The 25254-nt window shown below is 36.4% G+C and overlaps 1 long non-coding RNA gene across 1 annotated transcript in view; it reads left to right on the top strand.

Annotated features, from left to right (window-relative positions):
* Positions 1 to 25254, top strand: part of LOC122789245 — a 746442-nt gene that overhangs the window by 666768 nt on the left and 54420 nt on the right. The window lies entirely within an intron of this gene.

Below are 25254 nucleotides of genomic sequence, written 5' to 3'. Positions count from 1 at the left end.
CTTAAACATTGTCTTCCCCATTTGCCTTTTTAGGCAATGCCAAACTGAAAGTACTTTCAACAAATCAAAACCAAGAAAATCTAAAGGTATTACTACTCAGTGCTAGGAGTCTAAACAAAAAACTTGACTGCCTAGAAGCTCTGTAAACCCTAGAGAATGCTGATGTGTGCACGGACATTTAGACACATTTTAAAGCTGCTGAGAGCACACCAAATGTGCAAGGTTATAATGCCTTCCACACATTTAGACCAGCTACTTCACAGGCAAGGACTAAAGGTGGAGGTGTCTCTATTTACATCAAAAATAAATATACTTCAAGGCTAGTCAAACAGGACAATGCACTTGATCTGCTCCATCTTCAAATCACCATAGGCAAAATCCAATACCACTTCCTTGCCAGCTATAGATCTCCCTGTATAACCCAGGAAACCCATACCATATATTTAAACTTATTAGAAACACTAACCATCCAACCCAGTACCATATTCATGGGTGACTTTAATTATCCCACTATTAACTGGAATCCTATATGACACCAAACTTACAGTCACAGATTCCTGGATTTTGTAAACACAAACTCCTTGGGCTAGATAGTCAGTATACCAACTAGGGGTGCAACCATACTGGATCTGGTCGTCACTAATATGGGAGAGTGCTGCACACTCCCTACTGTAATGCCTTTCTTGGTAAGGTCACACCACAAGATTGGCTCCTGTGAAGTAAAAATAAAACCTGGGCCCCCAGCTAAACCTGTAATATTCAGAAACTACTCTAAGGCTAACCTTCTGCTGTTAAGTGATAAATAACCTGGCAAAATTTCAAGCCCCCATAAATACTGAGAGCACTGCTGAATATGCAGAACTGTTCACAGAAACCCTGTACAAGCATGTTACTAGCTGCACAGAGGCAGCTGTTCCCACCACAAAGAAGTTCAGAACTAAATCATAAAGCAAACCACCCTGGTGGAATCACAAAATCAATAGGCTGTATAACAGAAGAAACAAAATCATGGAAAAATTAGGAGGTGCAGAACCCAGCAGGATAAAAACACTCTAATAAAACTAAACAAACAATTCAGAGGACAAATAAAATCTACCAAAGCCAAATTTGAGGTAAATTGGCCTCCTGGGCCAAGGACAACCACAAAGCATTCTTTAGCTATGTCTGCAACCTCAAAGGCAATACACAATTTTGTGCAGAGCTCATTGTAAATGGAGCCACCTATACTGAGCCAGAAGATATAGCAAATCTCCTGGCTGATAAATTCAGCTCTAAATTTACCCATCTCTCACCATCAACCTTCTCTCAGGAAATACCATCAAATATAACTGCCCCTACTATCACTAGGGAACAGGTCCTTAATGCTTTCTCTAAGACCAAGAATGCTGCATCTGGAATTACTATTTAACTGTAGCCTCCAAACAGGCTTCATGCCTCATGAATGGAGAACAGCAACAGTCATTCCTCTGCATAAAATGGGCCATCTACAGTCCCTGGAAATTGCAGACCCATAAGTCTCACTAATCTTATATGTAAAGTTGTGGAAAGAATTATCATGGAAATTATCAGTAGAGATATAATAAACCTCCAGACACTGGACCCGACCCACTTTGGTTTCATCATGGGGACATCTTGCCTACTCAACCTGGTGGATTCTTTGGATGGTAACCAAAGATATGGATGAGGGAGAAATGGTTCAAACTGCCTACCTTGACCTGGCCAAGACATTTGACACAATGCCCCACTCAGGCATTGCTGACAAACTTAAGAGGTTAGGTACAATCTCGTATGTCACCTGGTGGATAGCCACCTGGCTCACAGACAGGACCCAGGAAGTTTGAATTGGGGAGTCCACCTCTACAAAGAGGCCAGTCACAGGTGGAGTCCCTCAGGAATCAGTCCTTGGACCGCTCCTTTTTGGCATTTACTTCTCTGAAGTAAAAGCCAATGTCACTGGTCTTTGGCTGACTAAATTTGCAGATGACTGCAAATTAGGAGCTGTCATTGATTCCCACACTGACACAAATGCTCTCCAGGAGGGGCTGCCACAGACAAACAGCTAGTGTCAGAACCATGGACTAAAAATAAATACCAAGAACTGCATAATAGTACCCTTTGGGAAGTCATCCATCCCTGTTAACTGTCATATTGACAATACATCCTTTAGAGTTGACCCAGTAGTCAGCTACTTAGGGACCACATAGATAGTAATCTAGCCACTGACCATCATTTGTCTACAGTAGTGCGAAAATCATTCTATGTTGCGCAACTTATAAACAAAGGTATGGCATCTAAGTTTAAGGAAGTCATTGTTCCACTGTATTTGGCATTCATCAGCCCTGTCACTGAGTACAATGCCCTCTTTGGTATGTTCATTACCAGACATGTCCAACAAATGGAACGTCCACAGATGTTCCTCACTAAAAGAATACAGGGCATAAGTAAAATGTCCTATACAGACCACCTCAAGGCCCTGTCCCTGTATTACATCTCCTATAGGCTTTTGAAGGAAGATCTATGCCTGGCATACAGGGCATTGTTAGACCGCACTCTGATGGACCTCCTGCATATCCACAAAAAAAAAAAAAAACACCATCAGAATTACCTGTTCTAAAGACTTAAACATTGCCTGTGATATAAATAGGATCTGCTGGAGAGACAGGCATGTATCCCAGAGACTACCCCCTCTATGGAACAGGCTCCCCATCCATGTGAAGCAGAGTTCCTCCCTAACCCAATTCAAGTGCAACTTGGACAATTGGATGAGGAACAAGAAATTCATCCCTGGTTTAGCACCTATGTCTCTAATGGACACAGGCAAACTGTAAATGGTTCATCTCCCAACCCCCTGTTTACACTTATCAAGGGTATCAGAACTTGTCAGAGATTTGGGATGCATGGCTAGGCCTAAAAAGGCCTAGTAAACACCTATGAACCTAAACCACGACAATAATAATCTTGTCAAGAAAATCCCCAATAATTAAAAAAATCCTTAATTTTACAATATAGTTTCAATTCAGCATATGTTAAAGATATTATTAAGTCCATGGTAAACGGCATAAATTATTGGGTGTTAAATCATTTTTTGTGAATAAGAAAAGTACTCATTTGAAAAAGATGTTTGAGGTCCAGGAGACCAAAGGTAAAAAGCACTGCAATGGTCATGTGACATCACAATGTTGACAGTGTAATCAATGCCCTTACATATTGAATCAAGACACTGTTGTCATTGAAAATTAATTAAGTCTAAAGTTATCTTGAAATGGGGTAACTGTGCCTCTTGGGGAGAAGTTTATATTCCTATTTGTCCTTGTTTATCAGCATTTCCCACTGGGAAAACAGAGAGACCATTTTTGTAAAAAAAAATGATGTGAACACTTACAACATCACCAACATCAATGTTAATAAAGCCTTATGCAACCATATTGTTTTGTGCCCAATTTGGAAGAAATTCTATTTTGGTATTTTACAAAAAGTGGATAAAGACCCCAGAGGCAGATGCTGGGAGATTCTTTTACAGTATAAAGAATTATTTTGGCAGATAATGTTAGGTGCTACAAACTCCCCTGGGCTAAATTAGCACATCTCTGTTATTCTAATACTTAAGATGAGATCTGTCAGGCTATGATATATAATTTATATGTATTTTTTCATAAATACATTTTTATGTTTTATGAAGTGCAACAAGTTTGCTTAATTTAATAGTGTTTTACTTATGGATATTGTTTTATAGTAAATTTTATTTATTTAATAGAGCAATATCGATAACTAGTATGGGATTATTATTAAATATGGTTGATTACATTTACATTTCTATGTTGTCTATTTTATACTTGTATATTTTTCAACATGTATCATTAATTTTAATTCATTATTAATTGTTTAAAAAAGTGAACATTAAGTGTAAAATGGATTTTGATTTAAATCTTATGTTTGATCAATATTGGAAATGTTCCTTTAAATCTTTTTAATTAATTGACATGTCAACTGATGAGTTTTTATATAGATTTTGTACCACATTCCAAACTAGTTCTGATGAAGTCTGAATTACTAGTACAATAAGTTGCTGTTTTTCTAAACTTTTGGAGCTTCTTTTTGGTGGTTTTGGTGTAGATTTCTAGTTATCTTTGATCACTGTTTGGTGTCAGATTGTAGACTTATACATCTGCTAGTATGTATGCCCAGAGATTTCTTGACTTCATAAATGCAAACTCTTTGGAACACTAAGTCCACACCCCAGCTATGGGGCAACCAAATCCCGGACTTGGTCCTTATCATTATATGGGGCAGCACTGCTCCCAGCTAATTGTAACCTCCTCCATATTCAAGTTGGATCATAATTCATTCACATATACTATAGGACTCAAGCCAGAAGCATCTTCCAATATGTCAGAAATTATGCAACCACTAATTTACTAAAACTAGGTAATGACCTGGCTAAATTCAGTGTCCCCTTCAAACCTGATGACCCTACTGCATAAGTAGAATCCTTTACAGATGAATTCCATGCACATGCAAAGAGCTGCATCGATGCATCCATCCCCCTCTGAAGAAAATACAATGTCAAATGTAAAAATAATTCCCTATGGTGGAACCCAAATATAAACAGGCTGTGTAATTGAAAGAATAAACTCATTGCACATAAAAATTAATGTAACTCTTAATATGATCTTGCTAAACTCAAAAGTGAACATCCCTGATCAAATCAACCAAAGATAGATATAAGATAAAAATAGCCACCCAAGCAAAAGGCAACCACAAAGTATTTTTTAGTTATGCTAGAAACCTTAGAAACAATGCCCAACACTGCATAGAGCTAATAGCAAATGATCTCACATACTCCGACCAGAGGGCATAGCAAATCTTCTAGCAGATAAATTGAGCTTTACTTCACTCCCCTCTTCCTCCTACATTCCCAGAGCACTTACTGAATCTACAGCCCTCCCTCATATCTCACAAGATCAAGTCCTCAAAGGACTATCCACTATCAAAAACACTACTGCAATGGGGTCAGATAACATAACAGGATGCCTGATGTCCAGCCTAAAACAGGACCTGTCACAACCCTAGAGAAGTAATTCAATATCAGCCTCCTCATGGGCTTTGTGCTGGACAAATAAAGTATAGCAATAGTCATCCCCTTCAAAAAAGATGGAGTATCAATAAACCTGAGTAATTATAGATCCATACATCTGACTAGCCTCATGGAATTAATAAATAAGGACATGGGAAACCTACAATCTCTTGGCCCTAGTCCTTTTGTTTTTGTCAGGGGCAAATCCTGCCTATTTAACTTGGTTGCCTTCTTTGAGAAGGTTGCTGTAGCAATCGATGAGGGAAAATCAGTATGCACCTCTTATGTTGACCGTACAAAGGCATTCAACACCATCCCACACGCTGGTATAATTGATAAACTGGTACAGCTAAATGTAAATCTCTCTGTAACTCACTGGATAGCTAATTGACTAACTAACATAACCCAGGTAATTAGGATAGGCGGTTCTACCTCCTCCAAAAGATCTATCAGTAATGGCATACACCAGGGTTCAGTCCTTGGCTACTCTTTTTGGCATTTACTTATCAGAGGTCAAAGCAAATGTTAAGACTTTATGGCTGGCCAAGTTTGCAGATAACTGTAAACATGATACCATTATAAACTCTTCAGAGGACACCAAGATGGACTTTCTCAAAGAAATAATTTGTGTCAAGACTATGGTCTAAAACTAATTACCAAAAAATATATAATAGTATCATTTGGAAAGCATGATATCCCCTGTAACTACCACATTGACAACATACCTCTGAAAATCGATCAAATAGTTAGAGACCTGGGAACCTATGTAGACAATTATCTGTTTTATGATTATCACATGTCCGCTGTTATAAGAAAGATATGTTTCATTGCACAACTTATTAGTAAGGTTATGGAGACTAGGACCAAGAATGTGATTATTCCACTGTATTCGTCACTTATTAGGTCGAGCACTGAGTATGCCTCCATTATGTTCCTGCCCAAATACGACACAACATGAATGACCACAACACTTTCTCACCAAGAAAATCAAAGGCCTAAATCATAAATACTGTCTCCAAGCCTTATCCCTCTTCCCAGTATCATACAGAATACTGAGAAGTGATCTCCGCCTAGTGTACAGACCCTCAGTAGACCCTCTCCTTTCAGATTTACTCCATGTTCGCAACTCCAACAATGGCATAAACACCCACGTCAGTGATTTTAATGTCTTTTGCAACACAAATAGAACATGGGACATGTTGGAAGGATAGATATGTGTTGCAGAGACTACCACTTCTTTGGAATTTTCTTCCTCTCCATGTCAAGCTAAGTATTTCTCTTACTCTATTCAAACATAATCTGGATGACTGGATGGGTAACTACAAATTGAACCCTGACCTAGCATCCATATCTATAATGGATAGGGATTACATGTAAATGTCTATGTGGCTCTAGGTTTTTCATTCTTAAATATTAAGGGTAAAAACTTCATTGAAATACATGTCCTGGCCTATAAACATCCTCGCAGACCAATAGCTTAGTAAGTACCTATGAACATCACTAAAGAAACTTGTATAATTAATTATCTTTGGATTTGAAGACCAGCCTAACTTCATGAGCTCCGTTAATGGACCTATAAATGTTCTTCAGTTTATTTGTAATGCTTTTGATATTATCTGTGAGAAGATGGGGTTTAGAGCTATTAAATAATTTAAGGGGTCTCTTTCTTTGTTGTATAGTTATTTATGGTGGTGCACAGCCAAGGTAGTTTATTTTTGAATTTCCCATGATATTTGGTGCTGGTATAATTTGGTTCTTGCCTATTCTTTTTCAGTTATGGAATACTACATAATCATAAGGAGGGGCACTAGAAAATTGTGAAAAAAAATGTTCAAAAAGTGCAGAAATATTTTACAGAAATTCTGTGGAAATTGCAGACTTTAGTACCGACATCACTATTTAATATTGGTTTGTTATATTGTGTGCTGCAGCTTTTATTTATGCTACTATATGTAGGTGTTTTCTTTCTGACTTTTCCTTAATGCAGTGCGCACTACCCTTTTCTCAGTACCTCTTTAAGGCCTGTAATCAATAAAAGTAGTCCAACACTTATATAATATGCATTCAGTTTTGCACTTCATCTTGAACAGATTATAGTAAAAATCTAATTATATATACCTGTTTTGCTGAAAAATTAATTTGCAGATCAGTGAATAAACCGTTGTTGCCCCCCCACACACACACACATACAAAATAAATAAATTATTAGCAACATTTTATTCCAAATTCCCCTTAAATGTCAAACTGTGGTAAGAGTACGGCCTTTGTAAAAAACAGCCAGTAGTAAAGGAGATATGTGTTCATTCACATTTTGTAAGAATGCAGTTAGGTGGCAAACTGTCAATACATTCACTATTTTAAGTAACCAAGTTAGTTAAACCTGTCATATATTTAAATTAACATTTAGGATGAACCATTAATAGCTGGAAATCTCAGCCATACATAAGAAAACATTGTAGTCACAGCTTTTCCCATGTGAATGGTGACATTTTCATGTATTCTCACACTTTTTGTTCCATTTTCATTGTAATTGAAAAAGTTCTCTGTTACTGCTTGTTTTAACTTAAGGTCAAGGTTTAACATAATAGCCTTAATTATAAAACCAGGTACAGACTAAATCACCTGAAAAGTGATTTACCCTGACTGTCTTTACCACATACTGCAATATTTTGCTAAACTGTTGCTTATCTTTCTTAAACTTACTTGAATGTGCAAATAGTTGCACCAATTTTAGTCCAAACTCAGACTCATAAATTATTCAAAAAAATGCAGATTTTATATTGAGTGCAAGATAAAAATTGCAGGAATTGTGAAAAATTTAGGAGTGCAATTTTCCAGTGCTCCTGATCATGAGTAAAATGCCACTGTTGCACTGAAAAACACATCTAATTCCTTAGGCACCTTATTTGTTTTCCAGTTTTTTGCAGCCAAAAGTGACTAATTCAGTAACATGACTAATACCTCTATGCATTTTTCTAAATCGGTATAGAATTCCAGTGAAACCTGTTGCTGTGTTAGGGTCAGGGGAGGGACAGTCATAAGAGGATTTTGATATTTTGTCACAGAGTAGGTTGAGATTGACGTGTTTGTTGTCTTAAATTCAGTGGAGTTTGTTGAAGGAGCTGTGTGAGTTTAAAGAAGGCCACAAGTTTATGGTCAAACTTCACTGGCGAATGAAACACCAGAGCAGTACTACAAAAGGCAGCCATATTTGAAAGAATCAGGACAAGAAGGCTATGTTCTCTGATGGTTTATTTATTGACCACTGAAAGGAATTTTTGGCCATATCCTACATTGGGGTATAGATATTCCAGCACTGAATGGTATTTAAAGTCTCTCAAAATAAAGGAATTTTTGCTAATATGGAGAAAATTTAGTACACTGGGAAATTCTTATATCATCATCGGGAGACAACAAGATGTCTTGTATCAAGCTATAATTAGGCCTATCTAGAGTGATCTGCAGTTCTCTGGGAGTCTGTAGCGATCTTCTTGGAGGCAATATTTTCCCTGGTAAATATGGAGACTCTACCACAGATGCCATAGAGTCTAAAGGCATGAAAGGCACAATACCCTGTTATAGAAGGAGTGCACTCTTCATAGGAGGTTACTCGGCTAACTGCCCTAGAGCCCTTGCAAGCTTGGCCATATTTATCCCAAGTTGCCCCATTTGTCGGTGGTTAGACAAGTTAAGTTCACAGAAGTAAGGGTCTATGGTAGTTAATAATGACTTCCTGTGTCCAGGAGGGACATGGGCACCACTCCAGGAGTGAATATGCAGTCACCCATCCATTGATCTAGGTTGCATTTGAAGAGGGTCAGGGAGGGGCTCTGTGCCACATGAACTGGAAGCTTGTTTCAGAGAAGTGTCAGTCACTAGAAGATGTATCTCTCTCTCCAGCATGACCTGTTCATTTCAGAGGCTAGGTTAAGATCCCTGGAGCAAATGGCCCTTCTGCAGTTTGATTTATGAATGTGTAACATTTCTAGCCGGGCCTGGTCAGAGACAGCCCTGTAAGCCAGGCACAGGGTACCCCTTTATACCCTGTAGGAAACAATACAGAGATAGAGCTTTCAGTCTTTCTGCGTAAGACTTGTTTTGTGTACCCTGTAATTTCTTGGGGAGAAACCTTTGTGGTCTCTCCAGTTCTTGAAATGTCTGGTGAAGTACATGCAAAGAGGGGCATTGTACTCAATTATTGGTCTGATGAGGGCTAAGTATAATGGAATTATTACACCCTTACATATAAACAAAAGTTTCACTAGCTATGAGCCATTGATGTTTTTCAAATGCACGTGTACCTCAAGCTGAATCAATTTATTATTTACTTTCTGGCGATGAGGAAAACCACTGTAATGTTTTCAAATTTATGGACTGACATGTTATTTATGGTGGAATGATCATCAACTGGACTCTTAATAAAAGAGATATTGGGGAATGGCAAGAGCTTTAACCAGTATGCAGAAACCTTGAAACAAAAGTTGCGGACCAACCCTAGCAAATGAAACAGGACTGTGAACATCTCGTCTCTTGCCAGCACATACTGGATCCTCCTTGAATGACACCAATTGTAGTCTTATAACACAATAGTATAGTAATAATTTGAATACTATTACAATATATACAGTTATAATAGTGTTTAAAATATTTTCACATTTTTTAACAATTTCTCTCCTTTCTTATACAAGGAAAATCAACAAAAAGACCTCAGATGACAATATCATGGTAAGGAATTATATACACGCAAGTGGTTTCCATGCATATGTTTTATAATAAAAACACCACAGAGGAATTAAAAATTAGCTTTATGATAAAAAGAATCTATAGTTTTATAAACTATTTAATTTTATAGAAATGCTGTCAGCAGTTCTTTAAGAAACATTTTCGTAAGCCTTCCCTTCACTTTCTCTGTTAGATTAATGTATTTTCCCTCTAATGGTCTCTTAAATGTAAAGCCTTGTGACTTTAGCATCCCATGATTCTAGCTCTTTAAGCTTTTGGCCCCAGCATCCTCTTGGCTCTTGTCGCTATTTTGTCATTTTCTTCCAGATGATTTGCTTTAGGAGTAATGTTAAACACAATGACCATTTTTTTCTGTGGTTATCAGTCCCTTCCCATCTGTACTGTACCATATTTTACTTTAGGAATGAGGTCATTAATATTCATAGCTTTCCTCTTATCCACGTTGTAAACCACTCGCCAACTCGGCTCACTCTGTCAACTTCACTAGATTACTCTTCAGATTTTCTCACTCTACCTCTTTCGTCCTGCACAGTTTCCTCAGTCATTGTAATCTCCACAAACAAATGAATATAGTTTTCTTTTAACCTTCTGCATGGAACATTGGTGAAGGTCTTGCTAAAGTCCAGTAAAGTTATAGGCATCATGATGTTTTTATCCACTTTTGCTTTTCCCTAGTAGTAAACCGCTAGTTAGACTGAATGACTCAACCTTATATACATTACCCTATTCTGGAAGTCATGCTACAATGTACTTCCTGAGAGGAATATAAACACACTACTACTTAAAAAGGAATATTAGGATGGTGCAGTGGTGCAGCAGTAGCATAATCACCTCGCAGCAAGAGGTTCTCTGGTTCGATTCTCAGCTGGGTTGACTTTTGTGTGGAGTCTGCATGCCCTCTCTGCATTTGTGTGGATTTCCTCCAGGTGCTCCGGCTTCCTCCCACATCACAAAGACATGCATCTGGAATGTTTCTCCCTGGGTATCACTGAAAATTGGCTTCGTTCCAAGTCGGACTTTCCCGGTAAACAAATGTTAAATAAATAAAAAAATAAAATAAAAAATTTGTTTTCCTTCCTTTCGCCAGTATTGAGATGGTACTTACAGCCTAAAATTCCTTACATCATTTGCCAAGTTCCCATTCTTTAAAAGTACCACTAATGTCTTCTGATATTCCAATAGAAACTTTCCAGTCTCCAAAGACTAATTATATGACTTAGTTCATCCAGATACCAATACTTGCTGCCAGTTCCTTCAGTAGTCTGTGTTTTTTCTTCAGGTTCCTGGGACTTACTCCCTATGAGTCTAGTCAGCTTTTTTCTGCCTCTTCTCTCATTATTCTAACTGTTTTCTAATCCTCAGTCAACCAGCAACTTTCCAGCTTTAGACCTTCTCCTTCATCTTATAATACTAAGAAAAAGACAGTAAGTATTTGTAGCCTGAATACTTGGTGCTGCATCTCTTTTCCTGCTTGATTATATCATGTTCAAAACACAACTTCTATTTACTTATGTTTCTAAAAAAGGCTATTTGTTCCCTCTTCTTAAACCCCTCACCAAGTTTCTCTTCCATTTCTGGTTTGCTTTCCTTAATATCATACTTGCATTATTCTGAGCTTCTTCATATACTCTATGTATTCTTCCACTTACATTTGATAACACTCGTAATGTCACTGTCCATCTGGATTGGATGATACATCTTCCCTTCATTTTTTTCTTCCGCATGTACCTTACATTTCTTCTTAAAATCCTCTTCTGATGTAACCCAGAGATAACAGTAGCCAGAGAGTGAGAGAGTCTGTTGAATTTAGTAGATTCCCAGGGTAATTTTTAGATTAGGACAACCATGGCAGTCGCATTCAGTGCTGATGCAACAGTTACCCCTCATGAAGTACCATGCACAGAGGAATTTGGAAGACAGGGGACACTTTTCATGCAAATTTGCATGTAAATGGCTCTTACATGTTACCTATTAATATTTCAGTTAAGCCTTACAACCACTTCTCCATACTCTACCCTCTTGTAATTCCCTATTTCTGTTGCAGAGTCATTTTTGTTCTTTTTTTTCTTGTTTTTCACTATAACAATACTAATGTATCATCGCTGTTTGCTTCTCAGTCTTTTACCTCCACCATATCTCTGTCTTTGTCAGTGTCTCATCTAATATTCCTTTGTTTTTTTTGGTTCCTTCACTCTGTACAAAAGATGCTCTCACTGTGATCTGTACTTGTCCAACTTGTTTCTTGAAAGATGACTATATTTTCCAGTTTAAACAACTACATTGTCTAATCAGTTTTATAATACCCTACCATTTAGGAGAAGTATTGACAGAATTCATGATTCAAATAATCTCCTGTTTGTACATGGGAGATGAATAATGTTTGTTTTTGCTGTGTTTTGCTAATTATAACAGTAAGAAATGAGTGGAGATGATGAAGGGAAATCAATCTTAGAGATTCTCATGTACTAAATGACCTTTGTGTTTGACAAATTGTGATTTTCTTTGACTAAAATTTGTTTTTAAAATTGTATGAATGTTGAATTCAAGGGTGTACAAAACAGCTTTGACAAGCACATGCTGCTTAATCAATATTTATGGGGTGACTGTTTGATTTGTAAATTAATATAATATATGCTATATTAATTAAATATATTCACAAGTGTTCACAACTCTTTATTGTGTTATACCTACATGGTAGAGCACAGTTAAAAATGGACCAGACCACATTGTGTTTGAGCCAGAATATCATTACTAGATAGTAGTTTGCTAAGTCCTCACAGATAGACTTAATGTCCATTATTAAGTTTATGCAGCTTAGAGATAGGAGTCCTACCTCTTCCAAACTGACACTACAAAGCAATAATACCTCAAATAACTTAATGTAGGCCATATGATGATGCACGCACTGCTGTCTGAGGACACTGTTGCGTCTTACAAGAATTTAAATAATGTTAGTTACAAGCCTTCTATTTCACCTTCTCTGGAAAATGCAAAAGCATGTCACGATGATACAGACAATACATACTTCAGTAGATTAACCAGTTTTAGTTCCTATTATGAGTAAAAAAAATGAGCAGTATTGCCTGACAAGTGCATTCCACTGCAGCAGTCCTCAGAAATGCTCCATGGCAAGATATACTGGCTTCAGCATTTCTATTACAGCAGAGTGCTGCACTGCTCCTATTTAATCCTCCTCAGGTCCTCCGTGGTAGAGGGTGATGGACAGGTTGACAGATGAGATCAGACAGGAGGCCCCGTGGACTATGATGTTTGCAGATGACATTGTGAAATGTAATGAGAGTAGGGACCAGGTTGAGGAGACCCTGAAGAGGTGGGGATATGCTTTAGAGAGGAGAGGAATGAAGGTCAGCAGGGCTAAAACAGAATATATGTGTGTAAATGTGAGGGAGGGTAGAGAAATGGTGAGGATGCAGGGAGTAGAGTTGGTAAAGGTGGATGAGTTTAAGTACTTGGGATCAACAGTTCAGAGTAATGGTGAGTGTGAAAGAGAGGTGAAGAGCAGGGTACAGGCAGGGTGGAATGGGTGGAGAAGAGTGTCAGGAGTGATTTGTGACAAAAGGGTACCAGTAAGAGTGAAAGGGAAGGTCTACAAGAGGGTAGTGAGACCAGCTATGTTATATGGGTTGGAGACGGTGGCATTGACGAAAAGGCAGGAGTCAGAGCTGGATGTGGCAGAGGTAAAGATGTTAAGATTTGTACTGGGTGTGACTAGGATGGACAGGATTAGGAATCAGTATATTAGAGGGTCAGCTCAGATTGGGCAGTTTGGAGACAAAGCAATAGAGGCAAGATTGCATTGGTTTGGAGATGTGCTGAGGAGGGATGCTGGGTATATTGGGAAAAGGATGCTAAGGATGGAGCTGCCAAGTAAGAGGAAAAGACGAAGGCCTAAGATAAGGTTTATGGATGTGGTGAGAGAGGACATGCAGGCGGTTGGTGTGAAAGAGCATGATGCAGAGGACAGGAAGAAATGGAAACAGAAGATCCGCTGTGGTGACCCCTAATGGGAACAGCCGAAAGAAGATGATGATGATGATGATGATAGGTCCTCCATGGTAGAAATACAAGGTTCACTGGTTTATGGCAGGGTCCTGTGTAAGGGCAGTAATACATTTAATACAATCTATAATCTATAAAAATCGCCACAGTGATTCAGTTTTGGTTGCTGAAATATAGGAAATAATTAAGATGAATACTTGCCTAAGGAATAAAATGTGTTTATCATAAAAAAATGGGTACCTTACTCATACTTATGCAGTCTTCAATTATTTAAAGAAATTACACCAGACCATTTCATTAACCAGCTGCAATCTTAGCATAGAGCTTGGAGGTTGCCTCACATAACTAGTGCATAACTGAATGTCACTCTGTGCTCCATGTGATGGTGTAGACAGCATATTATTCAAATTGCTGTGTTGAGACCTGTTTAGAAAATGTTTTGCTGAGATCCAGTTTACTTCACTGCAGTACAGTAAATTAGACCAGAGCAGGCTGCTAATGGATACTAAGCACATATTACTGCTGAACTATACAATTTCACTGTAGACATCATCACGACTGTTGATATTTATTTCCATTTCTCTTTCTATTTGTGACGCTAACTCATAAAGTTTACTCCAAACAGGTTCTGTTAATCTTGCATTATTAACTTTCCTTCTTATAAATCTGTATTTCACTGTCTGACTGTCAACAGCAGATTCTGTAGAAGAAATTAAGACCATAAGTTCTTTAGAGGTTAGAGTGCTATGAATTCAATGAATAAAAAAAAAATCTTGTTAATGCATTGAGGAAATAGACAGCATGCATTTAGAGCTAAAAGCAGCAAGACAAAGAGTGAATGTATTAGTGAGAGTTTGAGTAGAGTTTAGTTTAAATTAGCTTTTAAGTATTTATAACAAAGTCAATTATGGTTGAAGTAGATCGACAGCTTGGCTCTGACTTCAGTCTGCTAGTGAACATCATGAAACCAGTGTTAAAATCTAGATTACGTGTTTTCAAAGTCAGTAGCTGCCCTTCTCAGAAAAGGGTAACTGCAATTAGAATAAGCATTAAACTCTGTTATGTGCACTTTTCTAGAATGAAACAATCTAAGACCCTAGACACTCTCCCATTACATCTCACCTCGCTGGAAAAGTAAACATTTTAATTTTTTCCCCCGTTGTTAATAGATTTAATGTTCATTTGTCTGTAGCCTGAGGGCAGAAATCCATGACATCTAAAATAATTGTTGTTCCAAGGGTATCCTCTGGAGGAAAATAGTGCAAAACTGTAGAGAAGATTTAAGTAAATTACTGTGTCAGCTTCTATTTATTTGCTACATGATTGCCAGAGGCAAGGCTGCGAGATAACCATTAGAAACCTGGACCATAAAGAACAGGGAGGAAAAACAAAGAGCCACGTTACTGCTGACGAAAAGTTAGCTGTAATGCAGCAAGTTATCAGCAAAGTGCTCCCTGTAGAGAAGAGAGGGAAAATTGCCAGAGGGAAAGTAGCAGTGTGCAAATGAACAGGCAGCAGTTTCTACTTATTGAAAGACTCTTGGATATGCAGGCAGAGGAAGTATTCAGTCAAGTGGGAATCTCCTTTTTGTTATATCAGTAAAAGATTTGCTGCGACATGGATGAAACCTGAAGTGATGAGATTCTGGTTAGAGAAGACCTTGTCTTTCACTATTCCTGCCACACTTGGTTTCTTTTATTTTAAAGTTTAGCTTAGTTTTCTAGATGTGATGATACTTGCAGGAAATCTCTGGAAGTTAGTGCAGACGTATAATGTTCTATGCAATCTGTTTGTAAGTCTGTATTTTAATATTTTTGAAGATCCATGTACAACATACTTCCTTCTTGCAGAGTATCTGCTTCTAAATATAAAATTGTGTGTGAGCGCATGAATGTGTGTGTATGCATGTTATATATATATATATATATATATATATATATATATATATATATATATATATATACACACACACATACATACACACATATACAGTATATATATATATATATATATATATATACACACACACACACACACACACACACACCACGTTGTTTTGAAAGTTGATTAGAAGCCCTATTTACATTAAATGTTCAATGTAAGGAAGAGAAACTTTGATGACAGTGCCTTCTATGTCACATTCATTCTGAAGTCCATCCATTCTGAGCCAAAGGTTATATTCAGAAATTCAGAACAAGCTGGGGAGACTTTGGACTGAATAACAGCTAACACAGAAGCTTAAGATGATGAACTGTTAACAGTTTACTTCCTTTCGTGCAGGGTTCAATTCACTTAGCCCATATTTGCCTACTGTGTGATATTGAGCAAATCTCTTAGGTAAATGGGAATTTGGAACAGAATCCTTAATGGTTTCCTGTACTGCATGCCTAATAACTACCTGTAAGACTCAGGAAGTGCACTGGTATAACAATGTGTGTCTAAGCACTCAAAAATCATTAATGTTGCTTGCCAAATGAGGTGATTACAGAGACAATGTAGCTGGACTAAATAGTAAAATGCTGCAAGGGCCCTACCCTTGCATTTGCATACACTGTTATTTGATCATTTAATGTTTTTGTTCGTTATAGGTTATCTAGCAGATAAACATGCCCTTTATTTTTTTTTATGATAAATAATTCCCTTATGTTTTGCATTTGTTTTTGTTTGCATACCAAGTACAGTGACATAATGCTAGTGGAAATGTTTTCTTACTATCATGCTTCATAGTGAAGTACATTATTACCACACCACACCCTCAAAATTAAGATGCTTAGGATGGTCTTGCAGTACTGTTCTGCAGAACAGGGTTTTCATATGATTGTTGTCCTTCCTCCTGTAGACTTTTTAGGATTTCAGTTAAGCTTTTGATACAACTGTCTCAACAGCCTTTTATTTGCCTACATCACCTTCTGGCAGCTCTTCTTTGCAAAAGGAATGTGCCTTATTTGTACCCCATCAGATATGTATGCAATGGCGACGAGAGTGACTTCTCAATTAGATAGTCATGGTCCTACAGGACATCAGATTTTCCTTACATGCATTGTGTTTCTTGCCTATTTGTGCACACCAACATGCAACAAATGCAGTGCTGGTTTTATAGCTCCTGTCTGCCTTGATGCCTTTATTCAGGGACCAGCTAGTGGATACCTGCACTGGGGCTTAACTGTGGTCCTCACTAAATGCTGCTCCTGAAACAGAGCGTTTCACAACCTTCATCCTGCGCTAGTAGTACAAGTTGCAGTAAGCCAGTCAGTCCTATCTCTCATAGCTGGCTGATGAAGTATTAGTTCAGCTGCTTTAAACTAGGGTTACCAGCATCATAGTCTGAAGTGAAACATGGACAATAGGAGAGACTGACATTGCACACCTGGCATAACCAGGATGTGCTATCCAGCTTATCTGAAAACTGCACAACTGTATTAAAGCATGATCCTGAAGGAGCAGGAGACGTAAGGTACCAACAAGTATTTATGTGAGCATAATGCATATTTTATGCATATCACATATAGGCACTTGTACAGACTATGTAATAAAGGTTAAAAGAAACCAATTTATAAAGATTTGTAGGGCAGAAGCTCAGTCTGATTATTTTAAATCAAATTATGCTAGGAAACAGAGTATACTTGTTTGAACATATGGATGTGTAATGCGCAGACCATCTAGAAACCCCAATATGTAGTTTCTACAACATTATCTGACATGATGTTGACATTTATTAACTGTCTTTCTGTGAAAATTCCTTGAATTATGACCATGTAGTCAATTAAACGGGGTAATCTTTAAAAGTGTGTTATACAAACAGCAATGTTCTTCGTCTTAAGGCTCTTAAGAAAATTAAGCCTACTTCATAGAAGTACAAAATGCAATTAATTTAGAGGAGTATATGCTATTTGAAACCAAGACTATAATTCTGGACTCATATATTGTATTATTTTAAGAGTTTAGCATTTGAACATATTTTAAAATGCATTAGTACATATGTACAAAAGCAACTCAACTCTGTAGCAGACTGTTCTGTAAGCTGTTTGCAGAATATGTAAACACAGTCAGTGTGTAATGTAACACTTGGAAAAATAAAAATGCACTATAATCAGTTCATGTGAAACAACATGCATTTGGGAAAATACTGCAGTTTTTCATAGAAGGCTGGACATCCTGGTTTACTCAGAAGCTCTTTGCCTATCCAGAAATGTACTTTTCAGATGCTTACACAACATAGTTTTAGATATATTTTGCTATAAAGCACTACAAAAAAATGTAATATTATGAAAATCACACCCATATATGCACAAATATATTCAGACAGCAATGAAAATGAAGAAGACAAAACTGAACAGTGAAAGGCATCCATAAGAGCGACACCTTTGACAGTGAGCTAATGTTGGCATGAGTAATGTACATTTAAGAAGATGGAAAATATTGTTGTTAACAATAGTCATAGACCGACTGAAAATATGAATTCATAATGCCAAACTCCTTGAATTCATATGAGAATTAAATATCTTTCTAGTTATATGGTGGCATGCATTACAACTGAAAGTCGACTCATTTTTCATATGTAGATTTTTCTGTGATACTGCATTGGAATTCTAGCCCTACTAGATTAAAATGGTCTGCTTCCCATTTAGTTAATCATTCTGCATGTTGAATTGCACAGTACTCTTTTCATGGTTTTTAAAACACAGTTTTATCACATAGTTAAAAGACCACCAACGGGTTTTTTGTATAAGATATGCAAGCAAGCCGCAAAATCAGCACTTTTTTTAACATGTACAAAAGTATGAGGCTTTTTTTCTGTAAAATATTTTTAAGTTGTAGATTTCTTAAACCACACATCTGGCTTCTCTGGAATTAAGCATGCTTCTTGTGCTCCCTAGCTGGTTACTGTATAGCAACTTTAATGCAAATCAGAAAAAAATCCATCGAAATTATCACATTGTAAAATGTCCTCATCACTGAACTATTATTCACACGCACACACACACACACACATATATATATATATATGTATGTTTTATATATATATATATATATATATATATATATATATATATATATATACACATATATATTTATAAAACACTAGATATATAACTATATGGTATTACTATTGCAAGTTGGACACTTTTTTTTTAATTAAGTTTCTAACTTGCAGTACAGCTTTTGTTTTATTCGTACATGCTTAAGATTAACATTTTCTCATGCTTTGCAAGCTAGTTATGGTTTACAGCATTTAAGCAGGAAATGATGATGCCTATTTTAGGTGTTGTGTCATTTTCTGCTTAAGTCATGGCCCTTTTCTTATTTTTTATAGTTGTTACATGTGCCTGGAATGCTGCCCAGCCATTTAAACAATTGTGGCAGCAGTCAGAAATTAATAGCATTATATTCCCTGCTACAAAGTACAGTGAGCAGACACATTCTGCATGACTGGAATTTTAACTGTGTAGTGTGCATGCTTTGCTGCTTGCAGTTATTGTAGCTTGAAGAGTCTTGTATTAGTGGGGTGGTCATGTGTCTGACACTGTACCCGCATTGTCTGATTACTTTGGTTGCTTAATTAGATTTTTGTTTTTGTGTGCGTATGTGTGTGTACTTGCAAAGTTCTCTCCAGATTATGTTGACTGAATTGTACTTTACAGTGGCTATTTGCTATCTGCTTATGATCTATTTAATGTTTGTCTAATGTAGTTGCTTAAAGACGCTCATCTGATTGATGTATATCACCTGCTGTTATTAGCAAAATATTGCAAACCGCTAAAACTTTATGCTTTGTTAAGATTTCCTGGTTATTCCAAATGTGGAACAGACAATACTTAGATAACTCTGCCCTTGTGTAGGCTAACTGACTCCTGCTTATGGGAGCTGTTGTCTCCTTCGCTGTCCTCCCTCCTACAATTCCCCCAGCCCCCACCTTCTGATACTTAAACTCATGGTACCATGCCTACTTTCCCAACAAAGAACTCTACTCCTAAATGCTACAGCATCTTCTTTCTTCACATCAGCATTTGCCAACATGCATCTTAGCATTCCACTGTCTTGTCTCACTGAAATCCAAACCTGAAATAATTCTCCGCAAAACTCAGATGTCACTAAACCTTTTCCTAAATCAGTACTACTATAAATATGTTCTCAAACAACAGTCCTGGAAAGTATTCCTTTATGATAGTAATTATATAAATTCTCAGCTTTTTAATATTATTCCATACTAACTCCTGTAGAAAACTCAACTACCTGCAGTTTTACTGCCATGTATTTGACTCTTGTATAATACCTATAATGAATGGTAGATTGTAAAAAAATTCTTCCTACATTTACATTAAATGACACTTCTTCATATTATTAAGCTACTGAAATGCAATGCTAGTACCAAAAATCACTATACACATGCCAGAGTATATCTCACTAATACAAATTACCATTGTTTTCTGTATGGTTGACTTACACGAAAACTCTGCTTTACCTTATTGCCTAAAATGTCTATTTCTTGCAATAAATTATATAATATTAAACAAACAAATAAAAATGGAGTGAATTTGAAAACCTGTTTGGAGTTCACAACAGATTTTTCACAAAGTATACAATGTTCCAAGATAACAAACCACGTAAGACTGTAGCAGCTCAGACAATCTAAACCCAGTTATTACAGCTGCAAGTAATGCAATTAATGAATTTGAATCAAATTTGACTCTTATAGAAAGTTGTGATTAGGACACCATGGCAGACTCAATATCACAAAGGTATGCATCCTATCACCACCAAAAATGCCCATATTTGAAAGCACTCTACAAGAAATAATAACCCACTCACAACAAACCAAGCTATTAATTTGTGGGATCTTAACCTTAACTAGAATAAACAACTGCACTACCAACTGACAAAAATATTTACCTCATCCAGTCTATCACAAGTAGTTAAACACAGTACTTCGCTGAACCCATCTTCCAGCACTTCATATCTCTTAGATGTTTTATTATATATATTCCTGACAAACCATTTTCCACAATGTCCTCAGTGACCACTGCCCAGTTTTCTCTCATTGATCTCTGAAATCCACAAAGATGGCTCAAGACCTGTTATTAACTTGTACTTTCCCAGTCAAATATGGCAGTTCTCTACTATCCAAATTAGAGGCAATTGTTTGGTCTAATATCTGTCAATGTGCAGCACTAATTATTGCTCTGTCAGTCTAAGATTTATTCTCTCCCATTCCAAATAGGATATCACCACTATAGAAAAGAAAAATCAAGGCCAGTTATGTTCCATGGATTTCACCAAATCTAGAGAAACGTATTAAGAGCATGAACCAAGCATGGAGAAAATAAAAACAAGACACAGAAAATACTACTAAGCTCAACCATGTTTAGCAACTTAAACATAAATGGAGTTTGTACTAATGCCAAAGCTCATTAGTTTAAACACCTTCATAACACTAACCCTGTCAATGAAAAAAAAATTAACAGTACAAACACCTAGTCTTCTAAATTATTCTGCAAAGCTGCAAAATCTTGCACTTTTATATTCTTCATAAATGAGGCTATTAAGAACAGTATGTCCTCACATTTAACAATCCCTTAAACTCACTACACAAACTACTACCCAATCCCTTTTTTCTGCTTTAAACATGTCAGAAAACTGTTAAGATTCTCAAAAAGATTGCATATGACTAAATACTTGATTATAATCTACTCTCAGACAGACAACATAGCTTCTAACTAAAATAGATTCAGATATCTATCTTTACTTTAGCATCAAACATTTATGAATGCTTGCAAAAACACTTTCAAACTGCTGCTGTATTTCTAGACATTAAAGGGACATTCAAAACTGTGGATCATAAACTACTGAAACTTGAGGGATATAGCTTCAGAAGGTGTGATGCCCATGCCCTGGCTCAGTAATCAAGGAGTCTCAATCCTCACCACTAAGACCAGTGAGGGGCATCCACATTTGAAAGGATAACAAATACACACACAGTAAAGTATAATTTCCCTTAAGAGCACACAGAGATCAAAGTCAGTATGGGGGTGGTTTCTTCCTTTCTCTCCAGATCCTCAATAAAACTCTCCACTGGCACAGCTATAGGATACAGATCTCAGCCTAGTGGTCAAGCTGAAACCTCCAGCACCCTCTTTGTCCAACCAGTGCTTTGTGTTCCTGCCAAAGCAGCTGACACACACACACACGCACACACTTTAAGGTATGAGTTATATACAAACACTCCTGGGGAAGGCTGGCACAGGTTCTCAAGCTATGCCCCTTTCTGCCAGTCTCTAAGGTAGTACCAGCTGTCACCAACCACTAATATAAGCTACTAAAAAGGCCCTTACCAAAAGGTGAACAATTTCACTGTGTAATATTACTGATATCCAAATAGTGTGACTGAGCAGCAAAACTATTGGAGTGGCTTTGTACAGTATCACTGTATACCTGCAATGCACTCTAGAGCTTAAATTATCTCTACACAAAGCAGTCACAGTTGAAAAGTTTAAATATATTTAATAATAAATAATAAAAACACAGGACGATACTTCTTACTACACAATACTAGTCAGCAGTTCAGACATCACAGGAAAATGCTTAAAATAATACTGTATGATAGTTCTGACATAAATATAGAAAACAGCTAGACTAAACTTACTATTTTCAATATTTTCCTAACAGCAATCACAATTCTAAATAAACTTACAGATAGAGCAAAAGCAGAGTACTGGTGAGTTGTTGTCAGCTTTAGACAAAATCCAAAATGCTCTCTCTCTCTCTCTCTCTCTCTCTGAGGCGGTCTTTTAAATTGATAATACATCACTGCTGACTCATTTTAGATTACATCGTTCTTCTCTGTTTCCCAGTCTAACAGAAACTCAGAGCTTAATGCAGCTTTGATCTAGCACCCGGTCAGGAAACCACAGCAATTAAAGACATTATATATGTAAAATCTAGCAATTAACTCTGGTCTCAAAACAATAGAAAGAATTTGCTGGTCCAGACATCATGGCTCTGAGTTTGAGATCAAACAGTCATACAATGTTTGACTTATCAGCTTTCTTCCAGCAGAGTGCACTGTTACATTTTTGACGTTCAACATTTAACACAATTTTTAGCGATTTGTGGATGATCTTTTTATAATTTCGACTGGTTCTTATGATAAATTGCTTAAAATCCATCACTTTTTTAAATGAAAGTACTAGTTTTCTAAAGTTTACTTTTACAGCGTCAATGGATAAAGTAGAATTCTTGGATGTTACTATAATGAGAGATTGCAATGATGTTTTTACTACTAGATTACATTGGAAGTCATGTTGGAGAAACAATGTTTTATCACGGGATAGTATGCATCCATCTTATATTTATAAAAATATAATTAAAGGACAAGGAATGCGTATATCCAGACTAAATACAGAAGAAGATGCATTCCATACAGATATGGACAATTTTAAAAATGAATTACTTGAACGAAAATATTAATTGAAAGAGATCTGAATTTTAAGCATGTAGACAGTTTAAGACAATTTTTAGCTAAGCCATACATGTCTAACAATATTAGCTCTAGAGTAAATAATATAGAGAATAATTCTAAGAACACTAGAGGGCACGGTTCTGATATGAACACAGTTTCACTATGTTTACATTATTCAAGCAATGTTAATGCAATAAGGAACATAGTGAAAAGAAATTCTTCTCTTCTACAATCTGATGCACAAATAAGAGAAATAGTGGGGGATATACCCTGTTTTAGGTATAAAAATAAGAAGAGCCTGAAGAGAATATTATGTAATTCAGATAGCCATACACATATTGTGAATGACATATCGAAACCCTGTTTGACACCGTGTGGGGTATGTAACATATGTCATCTATTAAGTTCTGATAATATATTTGTACATCCAATAGCAAAATTTAGATATGAATTTAAGGTAAAAGCTACATGTACTACAAAAGATTTAATTTACTTAGCAGTGTGTAATGACTGTCAGGCGTATTATGTGGGAATGACCAATAGGTCACTTAGAGACTGGGTAAGAGAATACCTCTCAGCCATTCGTAATAGAGACATAGAGAGAAGTGCATTGGCTAAATATATAGTTATGAATAATACTCATATATTTCAATTTATGGTTATCTGTTGCATAAATTCAAATTTACAGTTAGGTGACAGGAAGAATATCACTGAACAAAATGAGCTACATTGGATCATTGAGCTACAGGCTGACAAGATACCTGGGCTCAATGAAAGGGCCTCTATAAAACCACATTTAGCTGCTAGGAGGTTCAAGTAATTCATATATAGATTTTAAATTTGAAATATTTTAAAGCTTCATTTAAGTAACTAAAGTATTTCCGATATATATTTTTTATAACATATTGTGATTGTTCAATTAAAAAAAAATTAATTTTTAATTGCTTAACTGGTTAATGATTTATATGAATTGTATTTAAAAGGAAGTGATGTGTGGTGGTAATGAAGTCTGAGGAAGCATCTGGTCGATGTGAAAGCGCTTACTTGTTTTATCATCAGTTTAAATAAAATCGTTTGGATATACATGCTGTGGTCTTCACTTCTCTAGTTTTGATATTTGTTTTTGATATTTGTTTTTAGTGACTGAAAAACATCTTGTACCAGCCCATTCACCCAGTTAAGAAACAAAATAAATAAAACTATACATACATATATATATATATATATATATATATATATATATATATATATATATATATAAATGTGTGTGTGTGTGTGTGTGTGTGTGTGTGTGTGTGTGTGTGTGTGTGTGTGTGTGTGTGTGTGTGTGTGTGTGTGTGTGTGTGTGTGTGTGTGTGTGTATATATATATATATATATATATATATATATATATATATATATATATCTATATATATATATAGTGTGTGTGTGTGTGTGATAGATAGATATTAGCATCTGTTTACAGGGATAGTCCAACTGGGCAGAAGACCCCTTTTCAGGCCTGGAGACAAAAGCTCCACACACATACATGCATTAAACTTACCAACGGTTACAGTAAGAGAGGTGTTACAAGTCTTATAAAACAATACTAACAATTGTCAGTTAATGGTCAGATGACAAAAAAGTGTATGTTAGATAATTAAACAGGTAGTCTTAACTATTAAACAAAAAGAGACAATAAAGAAGACCTCTTAAACATTAACAGCAAGTAAGGACATGTATTCCTGTAAAGAAATACATTATTTGTATTGTACGTTATACACATGAATAAAGATCTTAAATTTTCAGCAATAATTATTTATAATGAATACATAGAGCTACTACAGTACAGGGTACATTATTAACATTGTTTTCAGTGTTTAGTCTTACATACAGTGTTCATAAATGAGTGACTTGGCTGCCATAGGTCGGGAAAGAAAGCTGCCCAGGAATAGCTTGTAAGGTACAGAAGAATGGTG

The sequence above is a fragment of the Protopterus annectens genome, chromosome 14.part0 (genome assembly GCF_019279795.1).
Source record: "Protopterus annectens isolate FY-2018-M chromosome 14.part0, PAN1.0, whole genome shotgun sequence".
Lineage (NCBI taxonomy): Eukaryota > Metazoa > Chordata > Ceratodontiformes > Protopteridae > Protopterus > Protopterus annectens.
The sequence above is the reverse complement of the archived record's forward strand: the minus strand, read 5'-3'. Positions and strand labels throughout refer to the sequence as shown.